Below are 22,451 nucleotides of genomic sequence, written 5' to 3'. Positions count from 1 at the left end.
GCATCTGGCGGCGGGATCCCTTCCGCCCGTCTCCCCGCTCGACCCACCCCAGGAGGCTGCGAGTGTATCTCTGTTACAAGTCTGGGGCAGTTTCGTTTTACGACGAAGACATCATGTTCCATTTCCAAACCTTCACTGGGAATAAATTCACGGAAAAACGATCCTTTCTTCGGGACTTGGGAATTATGCCGGTGGCTGAGAATTTGCTCCGAGTCCGGGTGTGTAAAAGGATCGGTCTAGGGACTGGCGTGAGGAGCCGGGCTCATGGGGCTCTTTGGCAGAAATCCGGCGGACAACAGGACGACTTTGAAACTCCAAATTCCATGGACATAAAACCAAGGGAATGTAAATGTGGAAGAGTGAAAACAACAGGACTACAATCAGCCCTGTCGATCCGTTCATTTTAACGCGTTAACTGTGTCGGTCAGTGGGACATAAATAAGTTGTGGCACAAGCGGTGTTGGTGCGGACTTCAACAGCAATGAAAAGGCCAGTTTGGGGCATATGTAGATCGGTGGGTGGACGGCATTAAATCGGAAATTGTCAGATGTGGGAGAATGCAAAGTAAATAATGGAAATGGTAGATACAACGAATCTGTTGAAATGGTTGTGTATTTTTATTTAAGTGCCGGAAGAAATGAGCGGGCCAGGCAGCATCTGTGGGGGGGGGGGGGAATGGAAAAGCCACGCTTTGGGATCAGGACCCTTCTTTGGTCTGAAGGAGAAATTCCAAGAGTTTCAGGTTTGGTCTATCCGAGTGAATTAATTCGTATTGACGTCTTTCGGATGAGGGCGGTAAAGGATTGTATTGGGAGTTGTAAATAGGAGGGAGAAATGAAATCGGAAATTACTTGAAGGGAGAAAAATAAAGCTGAAGTAGCCCCTAGTGTAAAGAGAAAGGATGAGAATGTGGGATTACATGGAATTAATGTTAAACGATGGTCGGCGTCAACTCGGTAGTCCGAAAGACATGTTTTCGTGCTGTATTTCTATACTAAACCATTTTCTGTTAATCGGGGATAGACACATGAAGCTGGAGTAACCCTATGGGACAGATAGCATCTCTGGGGAGAAGAATTTCGAGTAACTTTGGCATTACCGCCCCCGCCCCCCTCCCCTCCACCCTAGGCGTCCGGCGAGTTTCACTGTTCGTACCCTTAATTTATCACCTCTTCCGCAGTCAACAATGGACCATTGTGAGAACCACTTTTCCTTCGTCATCAGTGTCGGCTCTGACTGTTGTGTACCTTTTCATACATCGAGTTGACGACTAGACATTGACCACAAACCCACTGACTCCATCATCTACCGAGCCGGTGCCTCCTCCAGCCCTGCCTCTTGTGAGGATGCCACCCCATCTCTCGGCTCTTCTATCTCCGATTCAGTGCTCAAGATGAGGCCTTCTACACCAGGACATCGGAGGCGTCCTATTTCTTCAGGAAAAAGGGCTTTAACTCCACTGCCTTTGGTGTTGCCTCAATAGCTAGAATATTAACAAACAAAATGTTATCAACTAAATTTAATCTCTCTAGAGGCTGTAGACAATGATGCTCACTATCCCCACCATTATTTGCTCTTGCAATCGAACCCCTAGCAGAAATCGTTAGAAACCATCCAGGAATATTTGGATACAATACTAGAGACACAAGGAATAAAATCTCCTTATATGCAGATGATGTACTAATATATATTACATAATTAGAAACTAGTATTCCAAACCTATTAAATCTAATAACTCAATTTGGTCAGTTTTCGGGATATAGAATTAATTGGAATAAAAGCGAAATCATGCCAATAACAAAATTCAATTTACATACAATACAACAATCCGCTTTTAAAATAGTTAAAGATAAATTTAAATACTTAGGAATCTATGTAACTAAGACATATACCTCTTTATTTAAACTAAATTTCCCACCCTTACTGAATAAACTACATAAGAATATTCAATACTGGAAAACACTCCCCATTTCTATGCTTGGGAGAATTAATGCTATAAAAATGATTTTTTTTACCGCAACTGTACCTACTTCAATTAATTCCGATATATATCCCAAAAACTTTTTTTCAAAAAAGTCGACTCCATCGTTACAAGTTTTGTCTGGGATTATAAGAATCATAGAATAAGTAAAAAACATTTATGTAAGTCAAAGATAAATGGAGGTTTGGCTTTGCCAAATTTCTTATTTTATTTTTGGGCAGTCCATATTAAAAACATGAATTTCTGGCTGGAAGAAATGGATCAACAACCAGATTGGTTAATGATGGAAAAGGAAGACTGTCTACCTTTTGAAATTGGACCGATCATATTTGCCCCCACAAAACTGCACAAAAAAACCTATAAAGAAAACCCCATAATACATAGTGGAATACGAATTTGGAAACAAATAAAAAAAAATTTTAATTGAATAATATACCACTCTGCGTTCCCATTGTAAATAATCCTTTATTCAAATCATCCTTTATGGACAAAGGTTTCACACAATGGAAAAATTATGGAATCAAAAATATAGGACATCTTTATGGGAAAGGTACTTTTCTTTCATTTCAAGAGTTACAACAGAATTATGGACTGCACTCAAATAATTTCTTCAGATATCTACAAATTAGAGATTATGTTAAATCTAATACACAAATCTACAGGAATAGGGAATCAGAAATTCTTGATGAATGTTTGAACAAGCATCCTAATACTGAAAAACTAATAGCTTATATTTATAACACCCTACTAAACAACGAGGTACCACCGACCGAACCATATAGATACAAATGGGAAAATGAAATAGGTCACCCTATCACGAAAGATATGTGGGACGAAAGTTTACAACAAATACATCAATGTTCATTAAATGCCAGACATACTTTAATACAATTCAAGGTCTTACATATACTTACATATACACAAGATGGCGGATGTGCGGGAGTGGGCGCCGTCTGTGTATGGCAGCCTGCCCGCAGTCCGCCTCTACACCTTTCTTTATTTTATTTTATGTTAGTGGAGGTCTTCTATGTGGGGGGTGGGGATGGGGACGGGGGAAACTTTATTCTTAGTCCCCTACCTGGTCGGAGAGGCAGCATCCCTCCGTGCTGTTTCTTCGCCCCGTCCTCGCGGCCTACCACCGAAAGGGGAGCGGCGTTTTCCTGTCGGGACCGGCTGGGACTACAGCTTCGGCGGCGGTGGCGCAGCGCTGGGATACCAACAAGGAGCGGGCGATGCCTACCGGGTCGCCGTGCGGTAAGCTCTGGAGCGCTTTGGTTGCCGACTTCCAACATCGCGGAGCTGTGGCTGCGGGCGTTCGGCCGCGGGCGGCGCTGGATTTGGATTTGGAGCGCCGCAGAGCCAGAGATCGAGTTCACCGGGGTCGGAGCTTCAGCCGGCGCGGCCGGAGGACTACGAGTGCCGCGGTCTCCGGTCTCCGGGGAGGGGACAGCCGCTCCAGACTTTTCCAAGCCGCTGAGGAATGTTTCACCCGACGCCGATGTTTCATCTTTACGGCAAGAGGGCCCTGAAAATCATCGGACTGGCTGCACGGCCACAGATGGGCCCTGACCTCGGGATGTTTCACAGAGGAAGAGGACTTAACTTTCTGGTGCCTTTCCCCCGCAGTGGAAATGTTTTGATTCTGCTGTGGGGGGATGTTTGTGTTGAACTCTGTAATATGTTGTGTCCATTTTTATTCTTTTTTTTTTTTTTTTAAACCTTTTTCTATGGTTTGCAATGGAACTTATTATTATTTAAATTATGTGAAGCGCTTTGGGGTCAATGCAAATTGACTTAAAATGCACTATATAAATAAAGTTTACTTACTTACTTACTTACTTACATAGACTACACTACTCTAAAATAAAACTAAATAGAATTTTCCCACAAATATCTCCTATTTGTGATAAATGTCTACATCTAGAGGCCAATTTAACACATACGTTTGCAAACTGTATAAAACTTAAACATTTCTGGACTGATATTTTTGAAATAACTTCAGAAGTTATTAATACAAAACTGGACCCAGACCCAAAATTAATAATACTTGGAATATCAGAACAAAGCTTAACACTCACAACAAACCAAATAAATTTCCTCAACTATAGTATAATAACCGGAAAAAAATTAATATTAACATTTTGGAAAGGCCCTACAACCCCCACAATTAAAATGTGGATTACGGAAATGTCGGAGACCCTATACTTAGAAAGAATTAGACTTGTTTTAATGGACAAACAAGATATTTTCCATAAAATTTGGGCTCCATTCATTAACTATCTGAAGGGATAGATTGGCACAGCAATCTATCCCTTCAGAGGACCCAACTGAAACTTGAACTCAGTACCAGATGAAAAGCTATACTTTATAACCTACGAACCTATCTCCATTGACGTATTACAGGTAACCCATTCCACGTCCCTTGTTTTTCTGTTGTGTTTTTTTTATTTTATTTTTTTTTATCTGTAACTTTCTACCCTCTCTTTCTCCCTCTTTCTATAAAAAATAAAAACACTAGAAGCAGAAGTAATTGATAATGGAAAATTTTAATAATGTATGACTGATGTATATGAAAAGTTTTTTTACTATAATATGTAACTACATTTTATAATATGTCTACTTCTAATAAATACATAAATAAATAAAAAAACAATACATTGAATATTGGTATAACATTTCATTTCACGAGTCTAACATGCCCGCTCTGGATGGAACCAACTTCACGGAATAGCGCGACATGTGCAAGACGAGATTGAAGGGTGGCGTCATTTCCCAACTCCAGCTCTGGGCAACTAGCGCGCCGGCGTCATGAGTTGAACAATACTCGTTAAATGTGTAAACGCGTTCTTCACCTCCAGCCTGAATTTCCTCTGTGTCATCCCGTAGATACACGAATTGGCGCAGGAGCTGACGTGCGTGAGCAAGACCCCAACTTCATTGGCGATGTAAAATGGGCTTGAGTGATCCCCACCCGCGAAATTCACAGTGACCCGAGTGCAGATGAAGCTAACAGTTGTCGTTGTCCACAGCAGGATGAAGGCGCCGGACACGGTGAACAATAAAACGATGGACTTCCGCCTATTCTCCGCCTCAGTGTCCTTGCCAACCAGTGCCTTCAGGCGGCGACGGACTCTGTTGGCCGCTATGATGTTCCTGACCGTCAGTCCGTTGAACAATACCATTATTAGGATGGGTAGTAAGGGGAGAGAAATTGTACACATCCACGAAAAAACCAGCCACCAACCGGAAATGAAGAAGTCGCGTTTCGGTCGGCACTCCCATTTCACACTATCCACGATGAGGCGTGGCACGTACATGAAGTTAAAGGGAATGAACTTTAAGCAACTTAGCGGCCACAATGATACAATGACCATGACGGCCGTCCTATCCGTGCAATAGGCGAGTCTCAGCTTCGGGCAGCAGATGCTGACAAAACGATCAAAGGTGAAGGACATGGTTAACCAGACAGAATAGTCCAGAGTAACGACCCGTAGGTATATGTTGGATGGACAAATTGCGGTGAGGAAGAGGAAGGAGTTAGGGGTGTAGTGCATGTAGATTTTCTCAATTAACACGTGAGCGATGAGAACGAGGAGGTTGGAGATTGCCATCGCAACCATGTACCTGGTGGTTCCTTTAGCGAGCCCGCACTTTCCCCGGTACAGGATCGCAGCCGTCAGCACGTTCGCTGGGGGAATAGCAAAGCACAGTGAAATTAATATTTAAATGGAACCACCGATGTAACGGAGTTAAAGTTTTACGATTGAATGTTACGTAGCGCGACAGCCCTTAACGATGCGAGGCTCGTTTTACAGCAATTATCACGTGGCGTTCAATAGAACTTTACGCTGGCGACGGGTTGCAATACAACTTCGTTATAAAAATAACTTTTTGCCATTCGTAAATCCCAAAATACTCGAGAACTTCTGCCCCTTAACTCTGTTTCTTTACCCGACAAAAATAACATAATAACAGCTGAGTAAAAACGTCGAAAGCCAGGTGGTACTTCACAAAAGTTCCGTTTTAACGCTCGAGTGCCTGCTCCGCGCGGCCATTCATCTGGTTTGGCAAATTATCAAAATTATCAAAACACAATCAAATCCGAAATAAAAAACGCATTTATTGCATTAATATCGACAGAAAAGGGAATTTGACATAACAAAATGCTTAACATGCATTTCCAATTCAAAGGTGAATCATCAGTATTGGAATTCATGGAATCAGTGGATGAAACTCACGGGGTGGGTGTAATGCAAATATAGTCGCAAATGTATTCCTCTGGACCACTGTAGCGTATTAAAGAGAGAGTTAGATATAGCTCATCGGGCTTACAGAATCAGGGGGATATGGGGAGAAAGCAAGAATAAGGTACTGATTCTGGATGATCAGCCAAGATCATATTGAATGGCGTTGCTAGCTCGAAGGGCCGATTGGCCTAGTCTTGCACCTAGTTTCCATGTTTCTATGTCGCCTCACGTTAAAAACAGCTTTATATCAGTAAACTATGTGCGGATGTTCCATTTTAGTTTCAATGATCAAAAACACCCTGCACATGTTGCAAGTTTGAATGCACATTTGACCTAAAAATCCGAGAATGCCCAGAGATTTACATCATATCGGGCATCGTGTGTAGAGAGAAATTAGCTTTCACGTTGAAAGTATTGAAGCAGGGTCTCGACCCGAAACGCAACCTTGTCTCCAGAGATGCTGCCTGTCCCGCTGAGTTACTTCAGCTTTTAAGTCTTTGTGTCAGCTTCTACTCGAGGTCACAGCATCGTCTTAAAAGTTTCACGTTCACGACTTTACAACAGAATACCCAAATAGGATACAACAGAAATTGAAAGAAGCGCTGCCTGAATAAATAAGGCAGTAAATATCATTAAATACCACCTGCACACCGCGCCGACACTGACACTTTAGCCACCATCACCCCCCCCCTCCCACACACACACACCGCGCCAACACTGTGTATGTGTGCGCGCGCGCGTGTGTATGTGTGTGCGAGAGAGAGAGAGAGAGAGAGAGAGAGAGAGAGAGGGAGAGAGAGAGAGAGAGAGAAAGAGAGGAGAGAAAGAGAGAGAGAGAGAGAGAGAGAGAGAGAGAGAGAGAGAGAGAGAGCGAGAGAGAGAGCGAGAGCTCAGAGGCTAGGATCCCGCAGAGATCGCTCTCTCTAGGAGAAAACGAGAGAGAGAGAGAGAGCGTGTGTGTGTAGATTATTGCATATATATGGTTATGCGGCGTTGTGTGCGCGCGTGTTTGAGTAAGTGTGTGAGTGTATGTGCGTGTGTGTAGATTCGTGTGCGTATGCAGTTGTGCGTTCGATTCATGCATTACTAAGTAATGGAAGTAGAAGTAGGCAATTCAGCACCACGAGTGTACTCCGCCATTCAATCATGTCTCACCTATCTTTCTCACACATATCAATTCTCCTGCCTTCTCCCCATAACGTCACCATTCCTAACTAAAGGTGTGTCTTTTATTCCGAGGCTGTGCATCTGGTCTTATTCCAACTCGTGGAAACGACGTATTCATATTCACTTAATCCAGGCCTTTCACTATTAGGTAAGATTCAATAAAGTCTGCCCACATCCTTCTAAACACCAGCGTGCAACAGCCCAGTCCCTTCAAACACTCATCATTCGCTCAGAGCCAGCACGTCCCTCCTCAGATATGGTGACCGATACTGCTCTCAATGTGTACGCGCATGTCTGTGTGTGTGTGTGTGTGTGTGTGTGTGTGTGTGTGTGTGTGTGTGTGTGTGTGTGTGTGTGTGTGTGTGTGTGTGTGTGTGTGTGTGTGTGTGTGTGTGTGTTTGTTTGTGTGTGTGTGTGTGTGTGTGTGTGTGTGTGTGCGTGCGTGTGTGTGCGTGTGCGTGTGTGTGCGTGTGTGTGTGAGTGTGTGTGTGTGTGCGTGTGTGCGAGAGAGAGAGACAGAGAGAGAGAGAACGCGAGACGGAGAGAGAGGGAGAGAGAGAACGCGAGACGGAGAGAGAGGATGCGCCCGGGCGTTCAGCTGGCACCGGGGCACTGGAGAGTGATCGAGAACCGAAATGCGACGGGAAACGGAATCCGTGCACTAGGAGCCGAAACACCTTGAACGGTGCATGAAACATGGAACAGTGATAAACACCAACAGAGCTCTCGGCCCACAACGTCCGTGCCAAACGTAATGCCACGTTAAACTATTCGTCTTTGGCTCCCCATGTTCCACATCCCTCCATTCCCTGCATATTTATATGCCCATACAAAAGCCCCTTAAATGCCGCCATGGAATCCAATTCCGCCACCCCCTGGACAGCATGTCCACGACTCCCTCCGCCCTCTCTGAAAAAAATAACGCCCCGCAATCTCCGTTAAGCACGAAGCATTTACTCGCTCATCATTCACTGAAAATGCGTTAGATATGACGTGTATAGAAAAGAACTGGAGTAAGAATTACCATTCAGTCATTTTAACCCAGTGTCTTTTCTCTCTCTCCAAACCTGTGTGTACATTTCCAATGTGACCGTGTGTTTTTTCTCCGAGTTCTCCGATTCCTCTCACACTCCAAACACATACAGGTTTGTGGGTTAATTGGCTTCGATGTTACTGTCAATTGACCCCAGTCAGTAGGATAGCGCTACTGTTCGGAGTGATGTTTGGTCGACGCACATTCGGTGGGACCGAAGATCCTGTTTCCGCGATTTATCTCTAAACGCAAAAAAACTCAAGAAATATAACACAAATCAGAAGCAGGTAACTTGTGTAGACGCGGGGAAATAGGAATCCGGATTAAAAGAAAAACTAAGTACTGGAATACGTCAGCATGTCAGGCTGGACCTCTGGCGAACATGGATAGGCGACGTTTCTAGTTGGGATCTTTCCTCAGTCTAATTGAACTAGAAGAGGGTGAGAGGGCAGGACGATGGGTGTGGCGGGAACACGTCTGGTGTGTGTACGGTGAATAGAGGTAATGGGTGTTTTGGACACGGGTGGACAAAGGCCAGAGGTGAAAGGGGAATAGGACACGTGACATAAGGAGATAATAATGGAAGAATTGTAAAAAGGCAGGTGGGTGAATAGAGGTGAAAGGAGACTGGGGAATGGGGTGGAATGGGGGTGGGGAAAAGGAGAGATGTGTGCTTATTTAAAGGTGTGCAGGAAAGAGACCCGGAAGCATATTGATTTGGTGGGAAGTTACAGAGCATGTGGTTTCTGGTAAATAAGTAGTTCGAGTTATTCAAGTGTCATTGTTACTAACGTGTAAGAACAAGGAGACTACGCGTAAGCCGTTTTAAACAGGTGCTTGGCGCGCTGCTTGGGGAAAATATACGGGCGTGTTTGCGCAATCTTTCTTCAGCAGCGTGTTTCTGGTCAACGAGGCAGGGTTCATGTGAAAGGTTCTCTTGCATATTTCCATACCTTCTCTGGTTTAATGACATTGTTCCTTTATTACAGCTAGGTCTACTATTTGGAGCTTGGGAAGCGTAATAACGAAAGTGTTCGTGGGCAAACCTTTCAGCGATCACTAGAGCTTCAGGATAATTTTGGAGCGAGTCAGAGTGAGCTCACCACTTAAGATTCTGTACAGGGACAAGGCAAACTTTGATGGTATTGGAGAATTACTTGTTAAAGTTGATTGGACCAAGTTTTCCCCGCAAAACTAACGTCGGGTAAGTGGACTGTTTTTGAAAGTATGGTGGCCGTTGATGTCATGCATGCTCCTGTTAGAGTGAGGTGCAAAACAGGTGGGAGTAAGGAAACTTGGATGACGAACTAAATTGAGCCTCTGGTAAGGCAGAATGAGGAGGCAACGGACAGATATAGGAAGCTGGGATTACATATATCCATCGATAAGTTTTGAGAACTGAGGGGCATATTTAAAAAGGCCGTGCTGACTATACCCGATAAGTAGGTTTACGACCTTGGCCATCAACCCGCGGTTGCATACACAGATGCCCACACCTTTAGCTCGCCTATTGCAACCCTTTCTTCTTAAATTACAAAAGAAACCTTTGGAACTTCGCTTTACCACATATGTCAGGAATATGTCATATTCCCCTTTTGTTCTCCGGATTTCCATCCGAGGTGAATCCATCCTGGTGTGTTCCGTGTAACTCTCAAGGCATTCAATTGTTACCAGCTGCCGATACCTGACACGTACCCCCTTCTTCTCCTGACTGGAGATTCAATATCCCTCGTCAGCCAGAGTTCTCTCGGCCTGCCGACATCAACTGAGCTGGACAACCCTAATAGCGATTTACTCACTCTGAACCCTCCCTATCTCACTTTGAAATGTCCCTGCCAGTCAACATTTGTAAGTTGCAAGTTGAATCAGAATGAGCAAATCCCCAATGTTCGCTTTTAAATTGCTGAGGAGTTCATCTTTTCATTTTAAAACAGTATAATGCTTCCTGGTACCAAGCTCCATCCCATAGACCCTTGTGTGTGTGTGTGTGTGTGTGTGTGTGTGTGTGTGTGTGTGTGTGTGTGTGTGTGTGTGTGTGTGTGTGTGTGTGTGTGTGTGTGTGTGTGTGTGTGTGTGTGTGTGTGTGTGTGTGTGTGTGTGTGTGTGTGCGTGCGTGTGTGTGTGCGCGTGTGCACTCCTCTGGCACTGGGAGGCAATGGCAGGCATAAAACGCAATGAAATGAGTTGATGTTACACAGACGCAATTATAGTGGAAATACTAATCACGGTCATAAAAAGCGCAAAAATCAGAATTACTGCACGGGTTGGTATAGGGACACGTAGAGTATGCTGGGGCTCTATTGATCGGAGCGCAGGAGGATGAGGGGTGATCTTATTAAGGTTTACAAAACCATGAGAGGAATAGATCAGGTAGACGCACAGAGTCTCTTGCCCTGAGTAGGTGAATCGCGGACAACAGGAAGGCGTAATGTGAAGTGGAAAATATGTTATAGATATCTAGGGGACATCGTTTGCACACCAAGGGTGGTGGATATGAAACAAGCTGCTAAAGGAGATAGTTGAGGCAGGGACTATCCCAACATTTAAGTAACAGATAGACGGGCACATGGACAGGAGGGATATGGACCAAACGCGGACAAGTTGGATTAGTGTAGCTGGGGCATGGTATTAGATTAGGACAAGGTGGCCGATGGGCCTGTTTCCGAATTGTATTACTCTATGACTCATACTCTATAGACTAATGTCCTCAGCCTGCTAGTGTTCCATCTACCTTCATTCCCTCCACACCGATGTGCTTATCACATGAACTGCACTGTTCCATGTTCTATGCTCAATGCAGACTGGACGCGCTACCGAGGGCGGTGCCGGAATCAGGTGCGATGGTGCCAATCATTGCAAATAGCACAAACAGCAGAGGTCCCAGCTCCGTTCTCTGCGGTACTACACTTGTCACAGGGCTCCTGCCGGAATAGCTACATTTCAACCAGCACTCTCTCTCCTCCCAATAACACAATTACGAATACATACGATCAAGTCATCATGAATCCGGTACACTTTAATCAGCTGGATCACCCTTACACGAAGGACCTTATTAAAAGCCTGACGAAAGTCCATGTACACAACATCCACCGCCCTATCGCCACAAATGTCCCTTGTCATCTCCTCAAAAATCACAATCAACACGACACGACATACCACGGACAAAGCATTGCCGGCTAATCTCACTGAACCTACTCCCTTTCAAATCGGTGAGTTCTATCTCCAAGAATTCCCTCCAATAGTTTCCCTGCCATTGATGTGACGCTCAACGGACTATTGTTTTCTGTATTTTGACTCCCTATTTCTTCAACAAAGGAACAACAGTGACCACGCTGACGTACTCTGGGAGCTCACCTTTGGCTGGAGAATGATCAAATATACTTGTACAGTCTCCCTCAATCGCCTCTCATGGCTCCCCAATAGTTTAGAATAGATCCCGTCATGCACTGGGGTGTTATCCACCTTAATGTTCTTCAAGAACTTCCGCACCACCGCCTTCTCGATCATAAAATACCATATTTTGTATTTTCTACACTAATATTGCAATCCTCCAACTCCTTCTCCTCGTAGATGCAAAGTACTCCTTCAGTTCCCCACTTACGTCATCTACCTCCACGAATACATTCCACCTTGATCTTTGAATGGTCAAACCTTCCCCCTGCCACCATTTTATTTCCAGAAGAAGTCGTGGGATTTCCCTTAATCTGCCTTGCTTGACATTTAGTGCTTCCTTCTGGTCTCTGTAATTGTCCGCATCAGTTTCCGACTCGTTTTATATTACTCCAAAGCCACGTCATATGCTTCCTTCTGATGTCCTTTCCCTCTGTCACCATTTAGAAATCGTGGACGCATTGGTGATCATTTCCAATGTTCTATAGATTCAGGATCAGGCCCTGTGAATTGGAGGGTAGCTACTGTTATCCCACTTTTTAAGAAAGACGGGAGAGAGATAACTGGGAATTATAGACCAGTTAGCCTGACATCGGTGGTGGGGAAGTTGCTGGAGTCAATCACGAAAGATGAAATAGCGGCACCTTTGGATAGCAGTAACAAGATCGTTTCGAGACAGCGTGTATTTACGAAGGGGAAATCATGCTTGACTAAACCTCTGGATTTTTTTGAGGATGTAACTAGGAAATATCGACAAAGGAGAGCCAGTGGATATAATGTACCTGGACTTTTAGAAAGCATTTGATAAGGTCCCATATGGGAGATTGGTGTTCAAAATTAGGGCACATGGTATTGGGGGTAGAGCGCTGACATGGACATCAATTTGATTCGCAGACAGGAAACAAAGAGTAGCGATTAACGTGTCATTTTCAGAGGGACCGCATCTAATTACAATACATATTGATGATTTAGATGAAGGTATCACGTAACATTTGCAAATTTACAGATTACGCATATCTTGGTGGCAGTGTTAACTGTGAGGAAGATGCTATGAGGAAGCAGGGTGACTTGGACAGGTTGGTGAGGGGGCAGATGCATGGCATATGCAGTTTAATATGGATAAATGTGAAGTTATTCACTTTGGTAGCAAAACAGGAAGGCAGATTATTATCCAAATTGTGTCAAGTTGGGAAAAGTGGAGGTACAACGGGATCTGGAGGTCCTTGTTCATCAGTCAAAGTAAGCATGCAGGTACAGCAGGCAGTGAAGAAAGCAAATAGTATGTTGGCCTTCATGACAAGAGGAGTTGAGTATATGAGCAAAGAGGTACTTCTGCAGTTGTACAGGGCCCCAGTGAGACGACAACTGGAGTATTGTGTGCGGATTTGGTCTCCAATGTTGAGGAAGGACATTCTTGCTATTGCGGGAGTGTAGCGTTAATTCCCGGGGTGGCGGGACTGTCATATGCTGAGAGAATGGAGCGGCTAGGCTAATTATCTGGAATTTAGAAGGACGAGGGAATCTTCTTGGAACATATAAGATCATTAAGTGTTTGGACACGCTAGAGGTATAAAACATGTTCCCGGTGTTGGGGGAGTCCCGAAACAGGGGCCTCAGTTTAAGGAGTGGGCCATTTAGAACGGAGATGAGGAAACACTTTTTCACACAAAGTGTTTTGACTCTGTTGAATTCTCTGCCTCTGAGGGCGGTGGAAGCCGACTACCTGGATATTTTCAACAGAGCGCTAGATAGTTGAGTATAGGAGCAGGGAGGTTCTACTGCAGTTGTACAGGGTCTTGGTAAGACCACACCTGGAGTATTGCGTACAGTTTTGGTCTCCAAATCTGAGGAAGGACATTATTGCAGAGAAGGTTCACCAGACTGATCCCTGGGATGTCAGGACTGTCTTATGAAGAAAGACTGGATAGACTTGGTTTATACTCTCTAGAATTTAGGAGATTGAGAGGGGATCTTATAGAAACTTACAAAATTCTTAAGGGGTTGGACAGGCTAGATGCAGGAAGATTGCTCCCGATGTTGGGGAAGTCCAGGACAAGGGGTCACAGCTTAAGGATAAGGGGGAAATCCTTTAAAACCGAGATGAGAAGAACTTTTTTCACACAGAGAGTGGTGAATCTCTGGAACTCCCTGCCACAGAGGGTAGTCGAGGCCAGTTCATTGGCTATATTTAAGAGGGAGTTAGATGTGGCCCTTGTGGCTAAGGGGATCAGAGGGTATGGAGAGTAGGCAGGTACGGGATACTGAGTTGGATGATCAGCCATGATCATATTGAATGGCGGTGCAGGCTCGAAGGGCCGAATGGCCTACTCCTGCACCTAATTTCTATGTTTCTATGTTTCTATAGGGCGATTGAAGATTGTGGAGTCAGGGGATATGGGAAGGCAGGAACGGGGTACTGATTGTGGATGATCAGCCATGATCACATTGAATGGAGGTGCTCCCTTGAAGGGCAGAATGTCTTACTCCTGCACCTATGGACTATTGTATATTGTCTATTGTCCACCCTATTCGTCATACACTGACCGTTTCGAGTGCCATCCTTAGCTCTCCTCTTCACTGGAAGATGCTGATGCTGCACTTTGATCAGAAGGCCTTTTGATTCGGACATGTCATCGATGGACCTATTCCCCAAGAAAGCACTTTCCTCTAACATCCAAACCTGTTCCTGTTCAAAACACACCTCCGCACTTGTCCCGCGCATCTGCTTTTATCATGAAACTTAGCCATTCCTCACCCAAGAACGGATTATCTGCAATGTGATTCGAAAAGAACTCTGGCAGGTTTGCAGATGAAGTGATTCTAAAACAATGCAGATTTTCACTCGATGTCAATGCAAATATTAATCAAAGTTAATCGTTCTATTTCACTAGAGCGTACATTTAAACCGATAAATTTTACATATTGGATCGAGGGTAAATGATGCAGACGCCGGTTGTAGAGAACCATTAGGCACCGAGACGCGACGGCCGTATTTTCCGTTCAGCCAGAGTAAATGCAGACACAAGGAATTTCGTATCGGTACAAATACCAGAGATGAAAAGAGAAAACAGCGTGAGAGAAGGAGCTAAAAATACAGGACGCGTAAAATATGAAGTCAGAGGAACCAATATCGGTGGAAAGGAGAATGGAGCATCTGCAGATACTGGTTTACACAGAAGGTAGACGCAAAATGCTATATAACTCAGCGGGAAATGCAGTATCTCTGAATGTGATGGGTGACGTTTCCGGTCGAGACCATTCTTCGCACTAAACGTCATTGGAGAGGCAGGCACAGAGATAAGGAAGTGTCAGGTGTGATCATTGTTACTTAGGAGAAGGTGACAAAAAAAGCAAACAGAGATGATGTAATCGGGGAGAGTCAAACTGGTCGGAGAACCGGGAAGGCGGAGGGATGGAGAGGGTACAGATTTGAAGGTGGGAGGAAATTAATGTGCGTTCACGTTGCACACAACAAAGAGTGGAGGGGGCATGTAGATTGTATGGATTTGTAGAACCTATGGATTTGAATCATAAAGTATGTGCCGGATATTAATGATTGAAGAAAAAAGAGGTCACCTACGAGCTAGTCTTCAATGTCGAGCGCGCGACATAAGAAATATTTTGGGGATAGCAACTAACAATACATTGGACATTGGTATAAAATGTAATTCCACGAAGAGTCCTGCCCAAGATGCCCGCTCTGGGTGCAACCAAATTTACGGAATAGCGCGGTCATGTGAAGGAATAGATTAAGGGCTCCAGTACTAGGCAACTGCCGCGCGGGTGTCACGAGTTTAACAATAATACGCTGTAAATTTATAAGCGCGTTCGTCACCTCCAGCCTGATCTTCCTCTGTGTCATCCCGTAGATACACGTGTTGGCGCAGGAGCTGATGTGCATGAGCAAGTTCCCAACTTCATTGCCGATGTAAGATGTGCATGAGTGATCCCCGCCCGCGAAATTCACAGTGACCTGAGTGCAGACGAAGGTTACAGCTACCGTTGTCCACAGCAGAATGAAGGCGCCGGACACGATGAACAGTAAAAAGATGGACTTCCGCCGATTCTCCGTCTCAGTATCCTGACTATCAACTGCCTTCAGGCGACGACGGACTCTGTTGGCCGCTATGATGTTCCTGACCGTCAGTCCGTTGAACAATATAATTATTATGAAGGGTAGTAAGGGGAGAGAGATTGAACACATCCACGAACCAAACAACCACCAAGTGGAAATGAAGTAGGCGCGTTTGTGTAGAACCACCAATTCACATTGTCCACGGTTAAACGTGGCACGTACATGAAATGGAAGGGGATATACTTTATGCAGCCCGTGACGGCCGTCCTATCCGTGCAATATGTGAGTCTCAGCTTCGGGCAGCAAATGCTGACAAAACGGTCAAATGTGAAGGACATGGTAAACCGCTGCCGTCAGTATGTTTGCTGGAGAAATAATAAAGTACAGCGAAATTAATATTTAAATGGCCACTGGTGTTACGGAGTTATGGTTACTGTTCGATCTTACTAGTCTTGCGATCAACGGGATTAATCAGAAAAAACATTCAGAGCAATAACTTTGCAACTATACATGGCGTTCACGAGCAATGCCATGTATATTCCAAAAATTAATTCTTAAAAATAGTTGCTGTCTTTCGCAAACTCCCAAAGCGCTCGAGGATATCTGATTAAAGATCATCAATTTGAACTTTCGACTGTTATTTTTTACCCCAGAACAAATGAAAAAATATACAGAACATCCTGGATGTACGCAGAGAGTAAGCTGGAAGCTGCTTAAAGTTCAGGCGTTCGGTCCAAGGATCATCAGCTGGATTGGCGGTGCGCATCAGAGAAAAATGGGTGGGGTAGACACAAAAAGCTGGAGTAACTCAGCGAAACATGCAGCATTTCGATCCGATGTGTTACTGCAGCATGTTGTGTCTATCTTTGGTTTAAACCAGCTTCTGCAGTTCCTTCACACACATATAATGGCGATGTTACAAAACCTACCATCAGCGGCGCAGTAGATCTGCCACTGCCGGTGCGTGCGATTCCGGAGCCGTTGTGCGCGGGGGGGGGGGGGGGGGGGAAGGGGGGTCGGATGAAAATGCAGGTTTGCATTGGTTGTCGGAAAAGGATGTCCTCGGGCTGCTAGAAAAGGGATAGAGAGGGATATCTTCGGGCTACTGATGAAGAAAAATCGTTCGGGCTTCCGGTCATGGATTAAAAAAAAATATTAGACGATTTAATCGCAGAAATTAAATTTTAACTCGACTAAAAACGCATTTAACGCCTTCAACATCACGGATCGCAATATCAGGACAAAACAAAAGGTATGTCGTTTATTTAACATATTAGTTTGCTTTTTGTTGTGGCTTCATTTTAATCGCATGATGCGAAAATGTTATTTAGGCCCACATACGAATCGACCGTGTCTTGCCTGCCGATGTGGGTTTAAATTTACGGCCACGTCAACATTCCAATCTATCACATTCAAGAAACATCCACTCTCAAGATAATCAAATAATTTTTTTTTGCACAATCATGTCATAAGAATATCTAAATCATCTACATTTTGTGTTATTGTATATCCATGATCAATATTTTTAATCTAAATATCCAGCGTACAGTTTTAGTTAGATGTGTTGTGAAAAAAATAATAGAAACATAGAAAATAGGTGCAGGAGAAGGCCATTCGGCCCTTCGAGCTTGCACCGCCAATCAATATCACGATGGCTGATCATCCAACTCAGTATCCTGTGCCTGCCTTCTCTCTATACCCCCTGATCCCTTTAGCCACAAGGGCCACGTCTAACTCCCTCTTAAATATAGCCAATGGACTGGCCTCAACTACCTTCTGTGGCAGATAATTCCAGAGATTCACCACTCTCTGTGTGAAAAATGTTTTCCTCATCTCGGTCCTAAAAGATTTCCCCCTTATCCTTAAACTGTGACCCCTTGTTCTGGACTTCCCCAACATCGGGAACAATCTTCCTGCATCTGGCCTGTCCAACCCCTAAATAATTTTGTAAGATTCTATAAGATCCCCCCTCAATCTTCTAAATTCTAGCGAGTACAAACCGAATCTATCCAGTCTTTATTCATATGAAAGTCCAGAGATCCCAGGAATCAGTCTGGTGAACCTTCTCTGTACTCCCTCTATGGCAAGAATGTCTTTCCTCAGATTAGGAGACCAAAACTGTACGCAATACTCCAGATGTGGTCTCACCAGAACCCTGTAAGACTGCAGTAGAACCTCCCTGCTCCTATACTCAAATCCTTTTGCTATGAATGCTAACATATCATTCGCCTTCTTCACTGCCTGCCGCATCTGCATGCCTACTTTTAATGAATGGTGTACCATGATTCCCATGTCTCTTTGCATCTCCCCCTTTCCTAATTGACCACCATTCAGATAAAAGTCTACCTTCCTGTTTTTGCTACCAAAGTGGATAACCTCACATTTATCCACATTATACTGCATCTGCCATGCATTTGCCCACTCAGCCAGCCTATCCAAGTCACCTTGCAGCCTCCTAGAATCCTCCACACAGCTAACACTGCCCCCCAGCTTCGTGTCATCGGCAAATTTGGAGATGCTGCATTCAATTCCCTCGTCCAAATCATTAATATATATCGTAAATAGCTGGGGTCCCAGCACTGAGCCTTGCGGTACCCCACTAGTCACTGCCTGCCATTGTGAAAATGACCCGTTTACTCCTACTCTTTGCTTCCTGTCTGCCAGCCAGTTCTCTATCCACATCAATATTGAACCCCCAATACCGTGTGCTTTAAGTTTGTATACTAATCTCTTATGTGGAACATTGTCGAAAGCCTTCTGAAAGTCCAGATATAACACATCCACTGGTTCTCCTTTATCCACTCAGCCAGCCTATCCAAGTCACCTTGCAGCCTCCTAGAATCCTCCACACAGCTAACACTGCCCCCCAGCTTCGTGTCATCGGCAAATTTGGAGATGCTGCATTCAATTCCCTCGTCCAAATCATTAATTTATATCGTAAATAGCTGGGGTCCCAGCACTGAGCCTTGCGGTACCCCACTAGTCACTAGTCACTAGTTACATCCTCGAAAAATTCTATAAGATTCGTCAGATATGATTAGGGGAGAATACGTGTTCGGCACGGACTAGAAGGGTCGAGATGGCCTGTTTCCGTGCTGTAATTGTTATATGGCTATATAGTTATAAAGTGTTTCATATTTGTTTCAGAATGCTTCAATCTATAATAATTGAAAATGTCATTCAATCTCTCTTAATTTTTAAGAAAGTTATGGGCTTTTGACTGTCCTCCGTCACAGATTTTGTGTTAAGAATGGAAAAACAACAGGGAACAAGATGCTAATTTCCGAGTATGAGAATGACCATAACTTTTAAAATACTGAAGTGAATTAGGTCTCAAATTAAAGTTATCTTAATGCTTTATCTGATGGGACGAAGTACAGGCTTGATTTTTGAAATCTCAAAATGTTGTAACATTCCTATTATAATTGATGATGTCTGGCGTGAAACATTGACGTCGTTAGGCTAAGCAAAGACGCTGCTTCTGTTTACCAATATATTCTGATTTGATTTCTGATCTGGAGCATTTGCGCGCTGATTCCCCTTTTGGTTTGTAAACGTATCAAAATGTAAAGCAAAGTGAAAACTACGGGATCTGTATATTTGATTTTGGATCAAATAGTGCTGCGGATACATAGCTATTCGGGATTCATCGACGCGGGGAGACGAGATTCAATGCTTCAATATAACTCGTTTCATCATGTAGGGTCGGGGGCGGTATCGGAGAGAACAACTGCTGGCACAAGCGGCAAGGGAGGTCGAAAAGACGAGGGTGGATGTAATGGTGAGCAAAAGGATGAAGATTTACTTTTGGCTGGTAGGCAGTCTGGGAAGTAAGTACTCAGAAGCAGGGGAATTAATATTATCATTCATTTCCCTCTATTACGCCGCTTATGATCCTTTCATCCCCAATCCCCCGGTATCAATATCAACTGCGTCCTTCGACCTCCCTTCCATCCCTCGCCGCATCCCCTGTCCACATGTTAAATCAGATTCTAATATAATTCAGGAGACGAAAAGGACGGTAGATATTTTGATGCGTCCATGGAACGCGAAATGCTCTTTTAATACAACGGGTCAGGCAGCATCCCTGGGAGTCATCGGTATGATAGTTTTAAGTTCGTCGAATACAGTAGTGGAGTAACCCAGCGTCCAAAAGGTCAGATGAAATGTTCAGACCCAAAACGACGACTATCGGCAGAAAGTGTTAGAGCCCACCCAGAAACATATGGGTATAATACTAAAAATACAGTTAATAAAATCTCCTTATATGCAGATGATGTATTACTATATATTACAAATCTAGAAACTAACATCCCAAACTTGTTAAATCTTATAACTCAATTAGGCTTATTTTCGGGATATAGAATTAACTGGAATAAAAGTGATATCATGCCAATGACGGAACTTAACTTGTATATATCGCAACAATCTCCCTTTAAAATAGTCAATGAAAAAATTAAATAGCTAGGAATTGATGTGATAAATGATTTATCATTTAAACTATTTTTTCCGCCTTTACTTAATAAACTACATAAGAATATTCAATATTGGAAAACACTTCCCATCTCAATGCTCGGTAGAATCAATGCCATACAAATGATTTTTCTCCCGCAATTACTACACCGTTTCCAATCAATCCCGATATATCCCCCCATTTTTTTTAAAGTTGATTCTATTGTCACAAGTTTTATTTGGGTGTATAAGAACCATAGAATAAGTAAAAACATTTATGCAAATACAAGATGAAAGGAGGATTAGTTTTACCCATTTTTTTATTTTACTTTTGGGCAGTGAATATTAAAAATATGAACTTTTGGTTGGAAGATATGGATCAGCAACCAGACTGGTTAAAGATGGAAAATGAGGATTGCCTGCATTTTGAAATTGGCCCGATGCTGTTAGCTCCCACAAAACGGTATAAAACAACTTGTAATGACAACCCTATAATATACAGTGGGAAACGAATTTGGAAACAATTAAAAAATGCGTTAAAATTGGATAATTTCTCACTTTCTCTTCCCATTTGTAAATAATCCTTCATTTAAACCTTCTGTGTTGGATAAAGGTTTTGAACAATGGAAAAATACGGAATTAAAAATGTGTGATATCTTTATAGAAACGGTGTTTTCCTTTCATTTCTGGAGTTTCAACAGAATTATGGATTACATTCAAATATTTTTTTAGAATTTATTTATTTATTTACTAGAATGTTGCCTGGGTTTCAGCAACTAAGTTACAGAGAAAGGTTGAACAAGTTAGGGCTTTATTCTTTGGAGCGCAGAAGGTTAAGGGGGGACTTGATAGAGGTCTTTAAAATGATGAGAGGGATAGACAGAGTTGATGTGGATAAGCTTTTCCCTCTGAGAGTAGGGAAGATTCAAACAAGGGGACATGACTTGAGAATTAAGGGACAGAAGTTTAGGGGTAACATGAGGGGGAACTTCTTTACTCAGAGAGTGGTGGCTGTGTGGAATGAGCTTCCAGTGAAGGTGGTGGAGGCAGGTTCGTTTTTATCATTTAAAAATAAATTGGATAGTTATATGGACGGGAAAGGAATGGAGGGTTATGGTCTGAGCGCAGGTATATGGGACTAGAGGCGAATACGTGTTCGGCACGGACTAGAACGGGCGAGATGGCCTGTTTCCGTGCTGTAATTGTTATATGGTTATATGGTTATATGATATTTACAGCTTAAAGATTATGTTAAATCACATACAGAAGACTATAGAACTAGAGAGCCAGATATTCTTGATGAATGTTTGAATAAACATCCTAATACAGTTAAATTAATATCTTACATTTATAATACTCTTTTAGATAGTGAGATCCCGTCGTCGGAATTATATTGACAAGCATGGGAAAATGAATTAGCTCAATCTATTACGAAATATATTTGGGATGAAAGTCTACAACACATACATCAATGCTCGTTAAATGTCAGGCATTCTTTAATGCAATTTAAAGTATTACATAGACTGCATTCTTCCGAACCAAAACTAAATAGAATTTTTCCTAATATCTCCCCTATATGTAACAAATGTCAATATTCAGTGGCTGATTTAACCCATACTTTTGTAAATTGTATAAAAATTAAAGACAATCAGGACGGATATTTTTAAAATAATTTCCGAATTTGTTAATATTCAATTGGACCCTGATTCCAAATTAATGATATTGGGAATATCAGAACAATGCGTAAAACTTATAACAAGCCAAATACATTTCCTTGATTATACTATAATAATTGTGAAAAAAGTATTATTAAAATTTTGGAAAAACCCAACAATTAAAATGTGGATTATGGAGATGTCGGAGACCTTACATTTGAAAAACAAATAGACTTGTCTTAATTCACAAACCAGAATTATTTACTAGAATATGGTCTCCATTTATAAATTATTTGAAGGGGTAGAATGGTCCAGCACGGAAGCCTGACTGAAAGTTGAATCCAGGATTAGATGAATAGTTACATTTTTTTTAACCTACGGACCCATCTCCTAAGATGTATTATTCATATTGATAGTTTACTCTATTTTTTTTATATGTTCTTGTTTTCTT

The 22,451-nt window shown here is 43.0% G+C and overlaps 1 long non-coding RNA gene across 1 annotated transcript; it reads right to left on the bottom strand.

Moving 5' to 3' along the window:
- Positions 1 to 1,892: 1,892 nt before the first annotated feature.
- Positions 1,893 to 20,600, bottom strand: LOC116968967. Its single transcript, XR_004410573.1, has 3 exons — positions 20,425 to 20,600; positions 20,299 to 20,302; positions 1,893 to 1,932 (listed from the first exon to the last, which is right to left on the bottom strand). It is a non-coding gene; the product is annotated as an uncharacterized LOC116968967 (long non-coding RNA).
- Between the last annotated feature and the right edge of the window lie 1,851 nt (positions 20,601 to 22,451).

Source organism: Amblyraja radiata, chromosome 49 (genome assembly GCF_010909765.2).
Source record: "Amblyraja radiata isolate CabotCenter1 chromosome 49, sAmbRad1.1.pri, whole genome shotgun sequence".
Taxonomy (NCBI): Eukaryota; Metazoa; Chordata; class Chondrichthyes; order Rajiformes; family Rajidae; genus Amblyraja; species Amblyraja radiata.
The sequence above is the reverse complement of the archived record's forward strand: the minus strand, read 5'-3'. Positions and strand labels throughout refer to the sequence as shown.